The sequence below is a fragment of the Canis lupus genome, chromosome 12 (genome assembly GCF_003254725.2).
Source record: "Canis lupus dingo isolate Sandy chromosome 12, ASM325472v2, whole genome shotgun sequence".
Lineage (NCBI taxonomy): Eukaryota > Metazoa > Chordata > Mammalia > Carnivora > Canidae > Canis > Canis lupus.
This window is the reverse complement of record NC_064254.1, coordinates 13820506-13839641: the sequence shown is the minus strand read 5'-3', so window position 1 is coordinate 13839641 and position 19136 is coordinate 13820506. Positions and strand designations below refer to the sequence as shown.

Below are 19136 nucleotides of genomic sequence, written 5' to 3'. Positions count from 1 at the left end.
ACCAATTTTGCATCTAAGTATCTACCCTGGCTATAACACATAAAAAAGATAATATTGTGTATTTTATACTGGAATAAAGAAATAAGAGGTCTGGGCTTGGAGGCAAGGGAGAGTAGCTCCAGCCACTTCAACCCACACTGTGTCCTGAATACTCAAGGATCAAAATCTTAGTGCTTATACTCTAGTGGTGCTTTTCAAATCTGGTGTGATGTGGTCTGCTCTATTATTTATGAATATTTATTCTGTCCTAGAAAATAAGAGCAACAAATAAGGATGATAGACAAAACTAAATACAGAAGCTAGTAGCTCATGAGACATGTTAGACATAAAGGAAGGGGAGCATATGTGTGCTTAACATCCATTGGAAGGAATAAAAGGATGAAGAGTAGCAAATATTGATGATACACTAAATATGCATGATGTATTCAATATTCATTAGGTCTTAAATTGGTATCCCATTATTGATAGCAATTCTGACTCATGTGTCCTCTGCCCCATAAACTCTATGGCTGCTCCTCAATCTAACTGTCAAGCTACAACTGTGGCCAGATGTATCATAAAATAGATGTGTATTGGTTCTAGGCACCTTCCTTCTGCAGAGAGCTCACACAAGCCTCAGCAATGTCTTATATCCACATCATTAGGACAAGTTTGATATATCAGAGAATGAGACAAGACATACAAACTTTGCATAATTCAGGATTTAAGTAGTATACTTCTCTGACCCTGTTTGCACTCTATCCTAAGTGTATTAATCTATACCATCTCTATTCCCTTGCTTTCTCTTCTGTTTTCAATTAATTCAATAAACTGCATGATTCAAGAATCTTAATGTGGTCTGTAAGTCTTTCGTTCAGTGACAAATAGCTTGTCTTAGTGTTCTTAGAGGCTACTATGGCATCAAGACAATTTCCCACATAATGCTGAGTTACATGTACCCTTATAGGACACAAAAACTTTCCCAGGGCACATACGGTTTTAAGAATTTCCAAACCCTCAAAGTCATGTACACTCCTTCCTAAAAGTGATCTTGAGATTCCATTTTTTCTCTCCACATTTCCCTTTTCCCCTTCACAAAAGAAAAGATACTTCCTGGCCACGTCCCCTTCCTATTGTGTTTTGCCTTACGGCATAAAAAAAATCTGGCTGTTATACGGAATCTCCATTATTAAGATGCCAAAAGCACCATTTCACTCAACTTAAGAGACACATTTCCAAAGAAAAAGTTTAACTTTTATGTTCAATAATTATCTATAAAAATTATATGCATTTATGTTGTTTTCAGCAAGTATATACTACAGTGATATTATAATAACTCAAACTAGAAGAAATATTTTAACAGAAATTGTATATTCAGAAACAATTTACAATTTCAATTAATGTATCTATTTTTGCTGTTGATAAATAGCTTACCATGACTAATAGAAGAATTTAAGGCATAAAAATATATTACATTAAGATGGTTTCTATGGGGGAAGTGAAATAGAAGTGAAATGAACGGAAACAATGTAAAACTTTTGACGGATGAGATCTTGTTCATGTACTTTACAATGGATGTAGGTGGTCTCAAATCATGGTGGTTTTAGCTTCCACTAAACACATCTGAAAGAATGATATATAGGTTTTATTTTTACATGCCAATAATTACAATATGCTAGAAATGGCATCATTGGCATCTATTTAAACATAGAATGAAAAATGTTAGATATTTTATTAATCAAGTCCAATGAAAGAAAACAAATATTTCCAGGTATTGTTTTTTAAGAGAAGGAATTTAATAAGGTATTTACGGATATGAAAGAGCTGAGAAGCCAACAGGGAATACAAAAGAGTCCAGAGGTTAGCAACAGGTGGAGTTGCTTTCAACTCAGGACCATAGAAATGAAAGGAATGGGTTTTATTATCAGAATTTAGAAAGCAGGACCCTAGAGGAGCCAGTAGCATGGTGAGACCACCCTGAAGATCTAGTATGGAGCCACAGAGGCCATACAACAACTGCTGGAGTCAATGCTTAAGGCCTGAGAAGAGAAAGTCCATGTCTTCTCCTGCCATCTGTCCTCTGCTCTTCTACTAGGTCTCTATTGATTGACCTTACCTGAAAGTCAGTTGATAGGGGAGTCTGGGAAAAATATTTCTCTGAAACTTACAGCAGAATGGTGATGGGTGGAGGGGTGGAGGTGGGAGTGGAGACAGACAAGTGATCAACATAAATGTGAACCTAAAATTGGGTGAGTGACATATAAAAGAATGAAGTTAGATCCTTTCTCTCACATTATATACAAAAAGTAACTCAAAATGGATCAAAAGCCTGAATGTAAAAGCTAAAACTATAAATTTCTTAGAAGAAAACATAGGTATAAATCTTTGTGACCTTGGATTATAGTGGTTTCTTAAGCAGTGATTTCTTTGATATAACACGTAGAAGACAAGCAACCAAAGAAAAAATAGATAAATTGAACTTCACCAAAATGAAACTTTTTTGCTTCAAATGACACTATAAAGAAAATGAAAAGATAACTCACAAAATGGAAGCAAATATTTGCAAATCCTGTATCTGATAAGGGTCTAGAATCCAGATTATATAAAGAAATCTTATAACTTAAAAAAGGGCAAACAACTCAATTTAAAAATGGGCAAAGATCTACATAGAAATTTCTCCAAAAAAGAAATGCAAATGGCCAAGAAGCACACGAAAAAGTGCTCAATTTCACTAGTCATTAGAGAAATGCAAATCAAAACTACAATGAGACAACCACTTCATACCAACTAGGATGGATGGCTATAATTTTTAAAAATGGACATGTTAGAGATTATATGGATTGGGACTTTCACCCATTAGTGGCAGGAATGTAATATGGTACTGTCACAGTTTAAAACCATTTGGTGGTTTCTTTAAAAAGTTAGACATAATACCATAGAGCATGGTAACAACACCCAAGGGAAAAGAAAATATATGCTCACATAAAAACCTATATACAGATATTCCTAGCAGCATTGTTCATACTAGCCAAAATGGGAAACTACTCAGGTATCTATTGATTGGTGAATGGATAAATAAATGTGGTGTATCCATTCAATGAAATATTAGTCATAAAAAGGAATGAAGTACTGATACATGCTACATTGACATAGTATGCTAAGTGAAAGAAGCCAGACACAAAAGACCATATATTATATGCTTCCATTTATATAAAAGTCCAGAATACACACAGGAAGTAGATTAGTGTTTGCCAGGACTGGTTGGAGGTTAGCGACTGCTAAATGAGTATGGGGTTTCTTTACAGAGAAATGAAAATGTTCTAGAATTAGGTGGTGGTGATAATTGCACAATCTTGAACTGTGCACTTCACAAAAAAACTCCACTGAATTGTACATGTTCAAGAGGAGAATTATATGGTATGGGAATTACATCTCAATTTCTTACAATTAATTTTTTTAAAATGGATGAGTGAGAACATTGTTTTTCAGGACGCTACCTGTGGGGAAAGAAGCACCTAGAAAAACCTATGCATATGTATTCCAGGAGAATATGTGAATATTCACAGCAACATTGGAAACACCGAAAATAAAAAGATAAATAAATTATGGGATATTATCAGCAGTGAAAAAGAATGAACAGCTACACATAATATCATGGAAAAATTTCAGAACCCTAATATTGAGCTGAAACAACAAATTGCTTGGGTATAAAAAAGACATGTAGGAGAATGATCATAGCAGTGTTCTTCCTAATAACTGAAAAATAAACTACACAACAAACATCAATAGAAAGGATAGATTACGATATATTGAGACAGCAGAATATTACAAGCAATGAGAGTGAATGAAGCACATTTAAGTGTAACAATAAGAATGAATGTCATAAAAATGTTGACTGGAAAAGCCAGAAGTAAGAGAATCTTATTGTATGATTCTCTTTACATAAAATGCAAAACTAATGTACGAGGTTAGAAGTCAGGATAGTAGTTACCGCAGGAAGTAGGGTAATAAATGTCAGGTGGTTAATTAGGGGGCTTCTAGGATGTTGATAACTCTCTGTTTCTCTATCTCGTAGGTTAAATGTATATATTTATTTGTCAGGCAGCACACTTATGAAGTGTACATTTTTCATATGTATGTTTGTATCAATTATAAGTTCAAAAAGAAAAACAACCAGTTGCCTAAGAGTTAGTGAAGTATAATACCATTTATGTGAAATTAAATAGCATGTAAAATTAAAGATTATTGAAGAAACTAATAATTGATAATATCATAAAGGAAATCAAATAAATAAATCCCAAATTTAAGCTTGTGGTTATCACTGAAGTGCATCAGAGGCTAGATCAGGGCTTCATAAGTAATAATAAATTTTCTTTCATACATGAGGTGGTGAATATACAAGTATTTATTGTATTACAGTTGCTACTCTTTACACTCACCAATATTTTAGGAATATTATATTGATATTAAATATTTAATAAAAGCAATGTTTGAAACTCTATGGTTCTGATACCAAAGTCTATAACACATATATTTCCCAGTGCTGGGTTGGGCTGGAGATTGGTTTATCTACATCATTGTTTTTAGTATCTTTAAGTACTATTAATTATTCTATTGGTTGAGTTAAATATTAGGGAAACAAAAGTCATTTATGAACCAGTTAACAAAGAAAAATCCATCAATCTATTAATTTTGGAAAATAAATGATTACCAATTCAGAAGAATGTTTTCCTAAATTTTCTTTGCAAAAGGATTTTTGGGGTTTGGAAATACTTTTTCCCATAAGGCAATATAAATTTTGGTCAAATTCCCATCTGACCCGGAAAAGCATATTAAACTGTAATATAACTAAATATAACACTAAGAGTCTTATATTCTTACACTAATGCTGTGGAAAATGAGGCCCAACTTCTACATGAGAAGTCAAGATGCCAGCACATACCAGCTATTACTTTAGCCCCAGCCTCTCATCAGCAATCCTGCTGTAGAGATTTCCTCCCACAGTTAGGTTCCCTGATGATAGAGGCAAGTGATGAGGAATCCATCGAGGCTGCAAGGATGTGCACTCCTCTGTGTAGCAGAGGAATTATGGGAAATAATGTTTTATAAATCGAGCATGGTCATATTGTGGACTTTCGTGAAAGCTTCACAGAGCAGTTGAGAATTTATGAAATAAGTAGAGGATAATTTAATACAAAGTGAGCTATCAGTTATTGGATATTTATTACACACCAAGGATTTTTTTCCAAATAGTTGACACATCTACTCCCCACAATGCCTTTATGAAGTAAACAATTTAATATCCACATTTTCAGATGAAGAAATTGAGAGGCATAATATCTCACTAAATGTCACACAACTAGTAAATGGTCAAGCCAGATATAAACCCAGGCTACTGATTTGTAGCATCTGCCAATTTCTATGGTGTAAAAATCTCAATTACAATTGACTTTAAGCTACCAATACGATGTCACCAAACACTGGGTTGGAAGAAGATATGCATAGTTGGTTCTAGCAAGCTGATAGGAGAACAGAGATTTATCTAGTGCTTATTGTATAAGAAGTACTATGCTAAAACAAACAAACAAAAATGTTCAAGCTCCAGTTCTTGCTCTCATGATAGTGGTAGTATAGATGTCTCCATCTATACTGATAATATTTACAGTCATGAAATATTAAATAGCACACATATGTAACTCTATAAGAGGACTGATAGTTCACATTTAATTGCTAACTAAATGTTGTAGATCTTTGTTTAGAGGTGGAAAAAATAGCAGAGGCCTCTACAGACAAGATTTTATGAAGAAGTAATAAGTTATTATATCATTGAAGATTTTGCATAGGTAGAGAGGAAACAGGTAAGAATGTGAACATTTACATGAGGTAATGGTCTTTGAAATCAGTTCAGTTCACTAAATTAGACTACAAAGAGAAATTGTCAAACCTCTCTCAATGGAAATTTTTTCAGCAACCTGGATCAGTTTCAACATTGATCTGCCAAAAGGCAGGAGGATAAACCAGTGACCTTTTAAAATCTTTTCCAGGGATCCCTGGGTGGCACAGCAGTTTGGCGCCTGCCTTTGGCCCAGGGCGTGATCCTGGAGACCTGGGATTGAATCCCATGTCGGGCTCCCGGTGCATGGGGCCTGCTTCTCCCTGTGCCTATGTCTCTGCCTCTCTGTGTGTGACTATCATAAATTAAAAAACATATATATCTTTTCCAAATTTGCTAGTTCTTATAGTTGTAACTCATTAGTTTTCCTGGTCCTATATCTCTATCACTGCCTTCCTAAAAATGCATTAATTGAAGAGAACATTGAAATCTAACCTTTCAAAACATGATGTTCTTGTTCTGGAATGCTGAGAATCTTCCTCTGGTTAAAAAAAATATAAAGTTCATATCCCTTTTTTGTTAAACTATGAGTAATCAATCAGTTTGGTCTGTTTTACTGATGTCTAATCTGTTGTTGGCAGACATCCCAAGAACTGTAAATTTTCTGTTCAATTGCATAGATACTTTGAAGAATAAATAAATAAATGTCAACTGACAACACCACCATCAAAAAGAACGAATGAGTAATTAGGAGCAGAAAGCAGTTGCCATGCAGGTTTTTCGCTAACTAAGAAAAAGGATGAGAAAACCATGGAAGGACTCAGAGGAGGAAGCAGTGGAGGGACAGGGATTGAGGATGGAGATCTCATAGAGTGGGAGGGTGTTTCAAGAAGGTGAGACATTTACACTTGCAGTTTCTTGTGCCTGGAACACTGTTCTTCATATCTACATGGTTCACCCCCTTATTCTTTCAAGTGTCACCTTCCTAGTGAGGTCCTTCCCAGACTGTGTATGTGAAACAACAATTCTTTCCCGCAGCTGCTACAAATGGTTCCCCAATGCCCCTTACCCTGCTTTATTTTTCTCCATTTTTTCTAACATGCATCATTTGGTATGCATTTACCTGTCTATTTGTATTAATCAGCCTTTCTTCTTCCCCCAACTCACACATACGTTAGGATGTCAGCTCTGTGAGAGCTTGTCTGTTTTGCCTATGGCTAAATCCCCAGCACCTAGAACAGTGCCTTATACACCATAGGAACTCCATAAATACTAGTTTGAATACAAAGAAATGAAGAAGAGGTGATCAAATATAGCAGAGATGTTCAAGTAACTTGAGTAGAAGACATCTCCAACACCAGTCAACTAACTCAAATACACTTCTATTGATTAAAAGGAAAATCAGAATGATTAAGTAGAAAGAAAATAGCTTAGGCCACTGCCACCCACTGAATAAGAACAAAAGAAATCCTCAAATCCTATTTTTGTGTTAATGTCACAGTTAAAGCAATGAACTTGGATCCTTACTATAAGGTTCCTGTGATTATATCCTTGTAAGTGTTTTACAGTCCTATGAAGAAAAATGTCCTGTGAGTGTGGGTTACTTTTTAAAACTTCAAAAGTCTGCCAAAATATCTTTCAGACCTTGTGGTAAAGGTATTTTTAAATGTATTTAATCTACATTCATGCCTTTGCCAAAAGGGCCTGTTAAACAGATATTTAAGTATTGATTATTATATCCAAGAGTTTTACTACTAGCTGTAAATAACTGATTACTATCTTTTGATGTTTTATAAGAAGATCTATAAAAATTCCTTAAATATTCACTTAGAAATATATAAAATATTAATATGTGTTCAATAAACTTCGGTGAAACCATTTCAGGGCTCTTGAAAATCTCTTGTATTCTTCTGTTTAAACGTCAGTTTTAAAATATCAGGAAGACTTCCTGATGTCGGCTCTTCTTTCATAATTCAGTTTGTGGACTACGATTTTTGCAACTCCAAGCTCAGTATGAGCACCAACTTCCAAAATTTGTTAGTTGCTAAGGGAACAATTACTGCTAAATTCCCATTTATATTAGCTTCAGCTAAGGAAGGAGACAAGTTAAAAGAAGATAAGGGGAAAAAAAGAAAATAAAAGAAGATAAGGAATGCTTAAATTGTTTTCGAGAAAGTGAAGTGGAAAAAAGACTTTTAAATGATTAAAGAAAATTTGTGGAGAAGATGAACATTCATGGTGAGATACTATTATACACCCTATGAGTGTAATTAACCAAAACACCTCCCTCTCTTGGATTATCTATTATGCCTTCTCATAGTTAACAGAGTGCTGCATGGGACATTTCTCGATGCTCAAGAAGTAACTACTGAACCCAAGGCACTAGGACTCAAAGCTGAATACCACTTTTTTGGATGGACAAGGTTGGTGTCCAATGGGCACTGCAGAAAGTAGCAGTAACGGAACCATCCTGACAGTGGCTTATTCAAGAGGGCTGCCATTAGGGTTGGGATGGAGAATGGATGAACGGAGACCATTGGAAGAGGTTGAACTTCCACATTAGGAAAATGCACTGGCTTTTGAATGCCTGTTGCTCATTAGCCAGAAAGGCAGGGACCCCCAAGAGTCAATCACATAAACAGGTTTTGTCCTCTTTTTACTATCCAATTGTACAATTACTGGTTAGAGTTTTTTTAAAGCCCACATTATCCAATTTAAAACTCATGACAATCCTGTGAGGTAGGCATTTTTATTTTTTTATTTTTTTAAAGATTTTATTTTTTTTATGATAGTCACAGAGAGAGAGAGAGAGAGAGGCAGAGACACAGGCAGAGGGAGAAGCAGGCTCCATGCACCGGGAGCCCGACGTGGGATTCGATCCCGGGTCTCCAGGATCGCGCCCTGGGCCAAAGGCAGGCGCCAAACCGCTGCGCCACCCAGGGATCCCGAGGTAGGCATTTTTAAAAATCATATCTTTTTTTCAGATTAGGAAACTTGGAAATGGACTCTGAGAAGTCATTCAGCAAGTCCAAGGTCACACAGTTACTGAGAGTACTGAGAGCCAGGACTTAAACCAACTTCTTTCAGATATATATATGTAGAGAGAGAGAGAGAGAGAGTCTCTCTCTCGTGGACAAGATGTTGTTAAATGCATTAAGGGCCATAGAAATATGTATAAGATGGTTCTTGCTCTTGAATTCTTTTTTTTTTTTTTTTTTTGCTCTTGAATTCTTAAGGAGATCATTGGGAAAAGACCTTAAGCAGCTTGGGTATGAAGACAACAAAGGGAAGATCAGAAGATAATGCAAAAAGAAAGCTAAAGTGTGTTCATTAGAAATGAACATAAGTTTTGCCAGGTTTTCCCCATAGTACAGATGATCCAGAATCTAAGAGAGAATAGAATGGAGGGCTGAATGACTTAGAGCAAAAAAGGGTTTGTTTTTGTTTTGTTCTTTGTTTTTCCCAATATTTTATTATGAAAAACTTCAAATAACAGTTGAAATTATGTTTACAGTGAACACCTATTACCATCTAGATTCTACATGGTTATTTTATTACACTTGCTTTGTTACATCTGTACATCCATCATCCCTCTACCTCTCCAGCAATTCATCTTTCTAAGAAATAAATTGCAAAGTAAATTGCAGGCACGAGTACGACTGCAGGAATTTTTTAAACAAGGATGTGTTGTATTGATCTTAAGTTTTGTTTTTTTTTTTTTAAGATTTTATCTATTTATTCATGAGAGACACAAGGAGAGAGGCAGAGACATAGGCAGAGGGAGAAGCAGGCTCCCTGCAGGGAGATCCATGTGATATGAGGGACTATCCCACAGCTACCCAGGTCCCCTTAAGTTGTTCTGTTTGCATTGTAAATTTGCATTTCCTCTTACCATCTTGTAAAGCTCACTATACATAACAAAGCTTTTTGAGAATGGTGTTTTTAAGTAATAGGAATAAGAGGGGGAGACTTGGTGGCTCCGTCAGCTAAGTTTTCAACTCTTGATTTTGGCTCAGGTCATGATCTCAGGTTTGTGAGATCAAGTCCCACGTCGGACTCTGCCCTCAGCACAGAGTTTGCTTGCCCACCTGCCCTAAATAAATACATACATAAACATAATTTGAAATAATAGAAATCAAGGAAAATAGCTGAGTTCCAAGTGTAAATAGATGCAAAAATTGAGATAAAAGAATGTGTAAGACTGAAGAATCCAACTTAATGGAATCAGGAAGTCAGAACTAGAGGTGACGACCAAACTATAGACTCCCTGGAATTTAGAGAAGTCTTGGAAAGAACACTGGATTTTATACAAGGTGGGAGTAGAGATCTTATTTAGATCATTTAGCCAGCTGACAAGTAGATTACCACCTCATTCTCAGTTTCCATTTTTAGGAGCCAAAGATGTTTTACCCCTGGAGGCAGCACCTGTGATAGGAAGGAGAGGCATGCAAGAGAAGAAAGAAAATCATAAGACCTGGCCACTGACAATAATTCTCCCTTCTTTTCTCCAACCCCCATCCCTCCACAATTCTTCCTTCCATCTTCCCTTCCTCTTTTCCTCCATCCCTCTTCTTTCTTTCTTCTTTCTTTCTTTCTTTCTTTCTTTCTTTCTTTCTTTCTTTCTTTCTTTCTTTCTTTCTTCTTTCTTTCCTCTTTCTTTCTTCCCTCCCTCTCCTTTCCTTCTCTCCTTCCTCCCTTCCTCCCTCTCTCTCTATCTTTTCCTTCACGCTTTGGAGAGTTAAAGAAAGAGAAATAGGAGGCAATAGGAAGGGAAAGGAGAGAGAGAAAGGAGACAAAGGGAAAAAGAGAAAAGGAAATAATTTTGGGATCTGGGCACTTCTATCTGCCTCCAATACTGATCTTGCTAAATAAAGATATTGACAAAAAGTGAAGAAATAAATGGTGGTGGCACGGGGCGGAGGGGGGGAGCTTGTTAGTAGAAAATGGGATAAAGACTTAAGGTGAGTTAGAGAAAAATGATTTATAGAAGCCTGGGGATGATGCTAGAATGTGGTAAACTAGTTCTTGTAAATATTTAAGGATTAGTAATAAAGATACTATATTATAAGTAGTTGTCAACCTCCTTAAAACCTTGCTTTTCACATATCATCTTTTGAATATTTAAAATGGGGGCAGCCCTGGTGGCTCAGTGGTTTAGTACCACCTTCAGCTCAGGGCATGATCCTGGGGACCCCAGGATCGAGTCCCATGTCAGGCTCTCTGCATGGAGCCTGCTTCTCCCTCTGCCTGTGTCTCTGCCCCCCCCCCCCCCCCCCCGTGTCTCATGAATAAATAAAATCTATAAAAATATTGAATATTTAAAATGTTGTTATGTGTATTGCTTGCAAAAGAAAGTGTACACATATAAATATATTTTGGGTAAAATTGAGGGAAAAAAAAAAAGCAACTAACCTACTTCTTTGTTAATCAGACCTATAACTGAAGTCTGTCTGTTCAGACTCTAACAACCCCAACGAAAATAGTTAATGTGTATGATGCATGTATTGTGACCAAGCACTAAGACCTTTGCATGGATAGCCTTACCTATTCTTCACTATAATTCTGTGCAGCTAGTATAGCTAATAGATGAGGAACCTTGGGCCTTGTAAAAGATGCTAAGTAACTGTGCACACAGAAAGCAGTGAAGCTAGGCAATCTGACTCTTCAGTTTGCACCGTTAGCTACTACAGATGGTCTCTGACAGAATTTTTCAATTCTAGGAAGGTGTGGATGAGATATGCACTCAGTAGAAACCTTTACATCAAATTTTGAATTTGGATCTTTCCCCAAACTAGCAATACGCTGTATGATATACTCTCTTGTGTTGCTGGGCAGTGACAGGGAGCCACAACTCCCAGTCAGCCATATGATCACAAGGGTAAATAATCAATACACTTAACACCATTCTGTCCCCATTTAACCATTCTGTTTTCCACTTTCAGTATATCATTGTATTCAATAAATTACATGAGATATTCAACAGTTTATTATAAAATAGGCTTTATGTTTTGGTTTTGCCCGATTGTAGGATGATGTAAGGGTTCTAAGTGTGATTAAGGTAAGATAGGCTAAGCTATGTGTTCTTCATGTTAGGTGTATTAAATGCATTTTCAACTTACCATATTTTCAACTTACGGTGGATTTATTGGGCCATAATCCCATCATAAGTGGAAGAAGACCTATACATTATATTGCTGTGTGTCCCAGAGCCAAGGAGGCAGCTCAGTGGAACACCTAATAAAATCCTAAAGAGAAAAATAACATCACACGGTCTGGATTTCCAAACCTGACACCATTTAATAATAATTCATTGAACTCTGAAATGTTTTAGGCACAATGCTAGCTTTGCTGTTAGATTCAGGGAATGCTAAGGTGAGATAGGATCTCTGGCTTTGAGGGCTTCAGTAGGTCAATATTGATATTCTTTTGTTTTCTTTTTCTTTTTTTTCGAAGATTTTATTCATTTATTTGAGAGAGTGTGTGTGTGCGCGCGCAAGCTGGGGTAAGGTCAGGGAGAGAGAGAGAGAGAAAGAAAGAAAGAAAGAAAGAAAGAAAGAAAGAAAGAAAGAAAGAAAGAAAGAAAGAAAGAAAGAAAGAAAGAAATTCCCCATGTGTGGGGGAGCCTGACTTCCCCACTGAGGGGAGCTGGGGGAAGGGCAGAGAGAGAGAGAGAGAAAGAAAGAAAGAAAGAAAGAAAGAAAGAAAGAAAGAAGAAGCAAATTCCCCATGGAGTGGCTCATGGAGTCAGGCTCACCTAACATGAGCCTGACTTCCCCACTGAGGGGAGCCTGACTTGGGGCTGGATACCGGGACCCTCAGATCATGACCTGAGCTGAAGGTAGACCCTTAATTAACTAAGCCAACCACATGCCCCTGCTTTCTTTTATTTAGTGTTGTAAGTTTAAAGATAATTAATTGCACTACACCTATTTTTAACGTATATGCATAATTCCTGAATTAAAAAAATCAAGTTGAACCTAAATGTATTTGTAATTCTTTAATTTTGGTTTCTTAAAATGTTACATGACTAGTAAAATAATTGAATACACATTTCACACACAAAAAAGGCATACAAATGGCTAATACGCTATTCTTAAAATGTTAACAAGTATCAAAAGTCTAGCATCATTAGTCATTGGGGAAATGCAAATTAAATCCACTATAAAAACTATATCACACCTATTAGAATGGCTATAATCAGACAGACAATAACAAATGTTGGCAAGGATATGGACAAACCAGAAGCCTCAAATGCTGTTGGTAGGAATCTTAAATGGTTCAGGCACTGATGAAAACAGTATGATCATTTCTTGAAAAGTTAAATACAAATTTACTGTATGACCCAGAAATTCTACTCCTAGGGTTATTACAGGAGAAATGAATACATACATCTACACAAAAAAAATTGTACATAAGTATGTGTAAGTATTATTCATGGCATCATTATTCATTAATAGCCAAAAGTTAAAATGATATATTCATTCAGTGGATATTGTTATTCAACAATAAAAAGGAATGAAATACTGTAAAATGCTATAAGACAAAAGAAACTGAAAATATTATTCTAAACAAAAAAGCCACATACAAATGGCCACATAAATGATTCTATTTACATGAAATGTCCAGAATAAGTAAATCCACAGAAACAGCAAATAAATTAGTGGTCATTTGGAATGGGAGCAAGGATTAATGGCAAATGGGCATAAAGGATTTTACAGGGGTGATAAAAATACAACTGGATTATGGTGATAATTATGCAACTCAGTAAACTTACTAAAGCCATTGAATTATAAAATAAAAATAAGTGAATTTTATGATATGTAAACTATACCTCAATGAAGCTTTAAATAATCATAGATAATTATCAGATTTTAAATCCTAGATATTTTAGTTATTATTAGTTATTAGTAATATGGAATTAATTTGTTTTATATAATATTTATTTTAACAAATATATTCAATAATACCTAATAGAGGAGTTTTCTATAATAAGGCTCTCTACTTGCCTCACTAGGTTGTACCTATTCAGATTTAAATTCTGTCTTAAGGGCAGCACTGGTGGCCCAGTGGTTTAGTGATGCCTTCGGCCCAGGGTGTGATCCTGGAGACCCAGGATCCAGTCTCCCTGCATGGAGCCTGCTTCTCCCTTGGCCTGTGTCTCTGCCTCTCTGTGTGTGTGTCTCTCATGAATAGATAAATAAAATCTTAAAAAAAAATTCTATCTTAATTTTAAAGCAATTATTCAATTAAGAAATATTTTCATAAAGCAAAGAATCTTTCTGTAATTAATGTGATTTAAAGAGGTTTTAGATTAAATAACGCATGACTCATTTGAAATGTTTACTTTCTATAGGCCATAGTATAAGGTAAAGAAACATAGGGATCCCTGGGTGGCTCAGCGGTTTAGCGCCTGCCTTTGGCCCAGGGCGCGATCCTGGAGACCCGGGATCGAATCCCACGTCGGGCTCCCTGCATGGAGCCTGCTTCTCCCTCTGCCTGTGTCTCTGCCTCTCTCTCTCTCTCTCTCTCTCTCTCTCTCGATCTGTGACTATCATAGATTAAAAAAAAACAAAAACAAAAAAACCCCACTATCTAAATGCAAAAAAAAAAGAAACATAGAAATAGCCTCCTTTTTCACTGAATTTTTGTGACACTTCTTGTTCAAATGTTTTCTCATATATTCTTAGTGTACTCTCTCAATATGCCTATAATTTAGAAAGAATGGATATTACTGTCATTTTATGGATAACTAAAGACAAGTTTAGATGGGTTGGGTGATTGAACTAAAATAACCTAATACCCAGGGGTTTTAACAACTAGATCTGAGCATAAAGCAGTGTGTCATTCTATCATTGAATACTAGAGTAGCCTCAACTGATGGATGTTAGGATTTTAATATTCATAGATTATTTTTATATATGAAATCAGAATGGACTTAAGAGTTTTCAGTAGGACATGCAAAGAGCTTGGAAGTCATCACTTCCATTCTCAGAACAAGAAAAAAACTGAACAAATTGAAAATCAACCATCCTTAAGATCCATCAGAGAATCGAGGTTACCAGGCAAATCACTGCCCCAACAGTGGGGAGACAGATGAATACAGATGATCACAGCTTACTAGGAGCAGAAATTACTGTCGGAACCTGGTAGGAACTCTTCAAGGGGAACTGAGTAACAATTGGAAACTAAGCTTGTGGACTAGCTTGAGAGACAAAAATTCCTGGGGGTCCACCTTAAGAGGGTTCTTGGGTTTTATCTTTAGGAGCTCCACTAGGTTCTCAGGATGAAGAGCAGAGAACAATACCCTGGAACATCTCTGGGGGATGGGAAAAATAGTTGTTTTGAATATGCCCAGAGCACTCTATTCTGCTTAACTCTGTTCTACCTTTGTCTGCCCTCAATACATTATTTTAACAGAGCCTAAGTGACCTGGGGCAAGTTACATACCCAATTCTAAAGCATGCTAGCCTTCTGCAGAAATATCCAACTTGAGCTCCCTCTAGCCTTCCTATCCAACCTAATAGAGGGTAAAGGGGAGGAGGGAGGAAAAGATGAGAAGCACTTGTGAAGGTCACAGGCCAGGGAACAGGCTCACCAGAAAATGAAACTTAATCATAGGATGATAGGATGCTTCCTCTGGCCTCTAGTGTACTACAGTATCAATCAGGTATCTGTAGCGTAACAAAGGATTACAGCTAAAAGATCTGCAAGTCAGGCAGCCCTGGTGGTGTAGTGGCTTAGTGCCGCCTGCAGCCCAGGGTGTGATCCTGGAGACCTGGGATTGAGTCCCACATTGGGCTCCCCGCATGGAGCCTGCTTCTCCCTCTGCCTGTGTCTCTGTGTATCTCTCATGAACAAATAAATAAAATCTTAAAAAAGAAATGCAAGTCTGGGACCCCACTTACGAAGGAATTTTGAGAGGAGACAAAAATAAGGACATTGGAGGAAACTTTTGCCTCTGGCACTATGGCTACAGCAAACAGCAAACAGCCTAAACTCCTAGCCAGGTAAACATAGAACCTCACATTGAAGGTCTGTCTTCCTCAGTTACTTTTACCCAGTACATCATGTCCAACTTTCAACAAAAATTACAAGGCATGCTAAAAGGCAATAACCACAATCTGAAGAGACAAAGCTAGAATCAGAATCAGGCTAATTAATATATGGCAGAGTATGGGGGAATGATCAGACTGGGAATTAAAATAACTAGAGTTAATATATTAAGGGCTCTGATGGAAAAAGTGGACCACAATGCAAGAACAGATGGATATTGTAAGCAGAGAGATGAAAATGCCAAGAGAGTATCCAAAAGAAATCCTGGAAATAGAAAAACACTGCAACAGACATTGAAAATGCCTTTGTTGAGTTAATAAGTAGAAATGACACAGATAAAGAATTAGTGAGCTTGAAAACATGTCAATAGTAAGCTGAAAAACAAAGGGGAAAGAAAAATGAAACAACTAGAATATCCAAGAACTCTGGGACAATTAGAAAAGGTGTAACATAAATGTAATGGGAATACCAGCAGGAGAAGAAGGAGAGAGAGAGAGAGAGAAAGTGAAAATAAATATTTGAAGTAATGATGGCAGAAGCTTTTCCAAAATTAACAACAGAATCCAAATCACAGACCAGGAAGCTCAGAGAACGCCAAACAGAATAAATATCCCCCAAGTCAACACCCTAGGCATGTTCTGGTATGTCCCAAATCAGAAAATCAAGGAGATACTGGATCAGGCATCCAAAGTGTAAAGGAGTTTTTATGTTTTGAACTTTTTCCAAATTAATATTACAACTTCTTAGTCTTCTTTCTCTTCTGACTCCCCCCACCTAAAATTTTTCCTGTCTAGGACTTCTTAGAATTGTTACAGGGGATCACACGCCTAATCATTTCCCCCTTTAACAAGGAAAATATTATATTTTAAAATATAAATAGCAAAAAATTAGATGTACTATTAGCTTTATGTACCCAAATGGACTGCAAATTTCTTGAAGGCGAGGATTATATATTATATAATTCTGAATTCAGAATTTCCTGGAGTGTCTAATACTGTTTATATTGTATAATCCAATGAAACACATGTTGTTTTAACTGATTGGAAGCAAGTGTAAAAAGCCTAACTACACCAGAATTTGCAGGTTAGAGCTAGGACCTGGTGAAGAAGCTAAGCCACCTATCAAAAGGATAAAACAATTTCAAAGTATCATTTAAATGCTTAAAAAGGTAAAACTCATCTCCTCTATATCCCCATAGTATGTGGTGCATGTATAAGACCCACAATGATTTGTTTACAGGTCCACTTTTCCTCTCAGACAGTTAGCACCTCTAGGGACAGGGATCACATTTTTCTTCCTCTTTTAATTGTGAGAGGCACCTAATTCATAATAGGTAACTAAAAAGTTGAGAGATACTTAATCAGAGGGAAGAGAGTCCAAAGCCCTTCTGCAGAAATAAAGCTATGCCTTTGAAAGAAGGGCCTAAATGTTTTATTTCAGAGTAATTTTTGAAGGAGTTTTCTGCGGAAGAATAGATGCACTCCCTTGCTTCAAAACTCAATCCTCTTAGGGGGGATCCCCACTCAACCCCTTTCTATCCAAGGATTTTCAAATCTGTTTCCATTGGTTCCTTTTCTTTTTCCCCCCTAATCTAGTGTCCTTTTCTGGTGTGTGGGGTGTACTCAATGACAAAACAACCAGACCTCTTTCCATTTACCCAACTACCTCTTCCACTTTCCACCTCTTTCCATCCTTCCTTTAACTGCTTAGCTTCTCAGATGTGTGATTGTTCAATATGTCCACATTTACCACCCTGCCACACCATTCAGATGAGTTATGCTAATGTTAAAGAATTTGACTGAACTCAAAAGTAATTTCTCATCCATTTTAAGTTCCCTGTGTTTAAAATCTTTTCATAAAGCAAATGATTCTTTTATGAAGTGAATAAGCACATGCTAATTGATCTATTTCCTGTAGTTGTTCAGAAAAAAAGGTAGGTTTCCAGGCTGGGGGACTACCAAGGAGAACTGTCTAAGCCTCCTCGGAACTGGAGTTGAAGTTTGGGGTTCAGCTCCCTGACCCTCATCAGGCAACATTATCACTGTTCCAGAGCTGACTTACTCTAACTCAGTAGAGACTCAGCATAAAAACCAAAATGCTGAGTTGATTGGTGATGAGGAAATATAACTGTTGGGTGGAATGAGGTTCCTGTCATCCTGATCATCATATTATTTGGGAAGCTTCATGAAAGCTAAAATACGTAAGGATTACTGCTCACAACAGAATCAGGATAAGGGGAGTTAGCTACCTAATTTGAATTCTTTTTTTTTTTTTTAAGTTTTATTTATTTATTCATGAGAGACACAGAGAGAGAGAGAGGCAGAGACACAGGCAGAGAGAGAAGCAGGCTCCAGGCAGGGAGCCTGATGTGGAACTCAATCCTGGGACTCCAGGATCACGCCTTGAGCCAAAGGCAGGCATTTAACCACCGAGCCACCTAGTGTTCCCCTAATTTGAATTCTTGAATGATATTAAGACACTGATATCTTGACCCATTTATCTTTTCCCCACTCATCAACACAGCATAGGAATGTACTATGCCAGTTTGTTCTAATTTTGCTATTTCTACACTTTGTGATTAACCAACTTCTCTTCTTATGTACATAGTATTTTAACCAGGTTATAATTAAGGCTGGCTGGTTTGGATCTTGCCTTCTGTGATCTTTCATTGCACAATTAACTTTCAGAGGTTAGTCTTACCTACAAATAATTGGGGACTCTCTCATATGTGCACTTGTGGATAATAATATGGATTTCCACATATTATGTCATAATTCTTAAAGCAAGGCACACCTGAATAAATCAACATCATCACTCACCCACCTATTTGATTACAAAATAAATCTTTAAGATCCTTCTAGACCATGACTGTTGGCTTTTCCATTGTTTAGGATATTCAAAAGAATATTTCCCAGATCCTGAAAATAGTTCCAAATTATTTGAGCAAAGGCAACATTGTTGGAACAATGGTAGTAGAAAATATCTGCATTATTGGTGTGTAATATAAAAATCAGTCATAAACATGTGTCCAATAATTGAGAAACTATTGAACTAACCATGTCTATCAAACCAAGTTTCATTAATATTCATTGACTATTTGTTCACTTATTTTGTAATAATCTATTAGCATCTGTTGCAAAATAAGCAGTTGTGAGGGCCAAAGGTTTAAGAAAAATTTATTGGAGAATAACTTAAAAGTAAGAAATTTCAAGTTCTTAACTTTCTCTACATGAATTGAGAAATGACTACCATTATTTAGTTGGAATGGGAT

At 36.5% G+C, this 19136-nt stretch overlaps 1 protein-coding gene across 11 annotated transcripts in view; it reads right to left on the bottom strand.

Moving 5' to 3' along the window:
* Window positions 1-19136, bottom strand: part of RUNX2 (RUNX family transcription factor 2) — a 326022-nt gene that overhangs the window by 242184 nt on the left and 64702 nt on the right. The window lies entirely within an intron of this gene.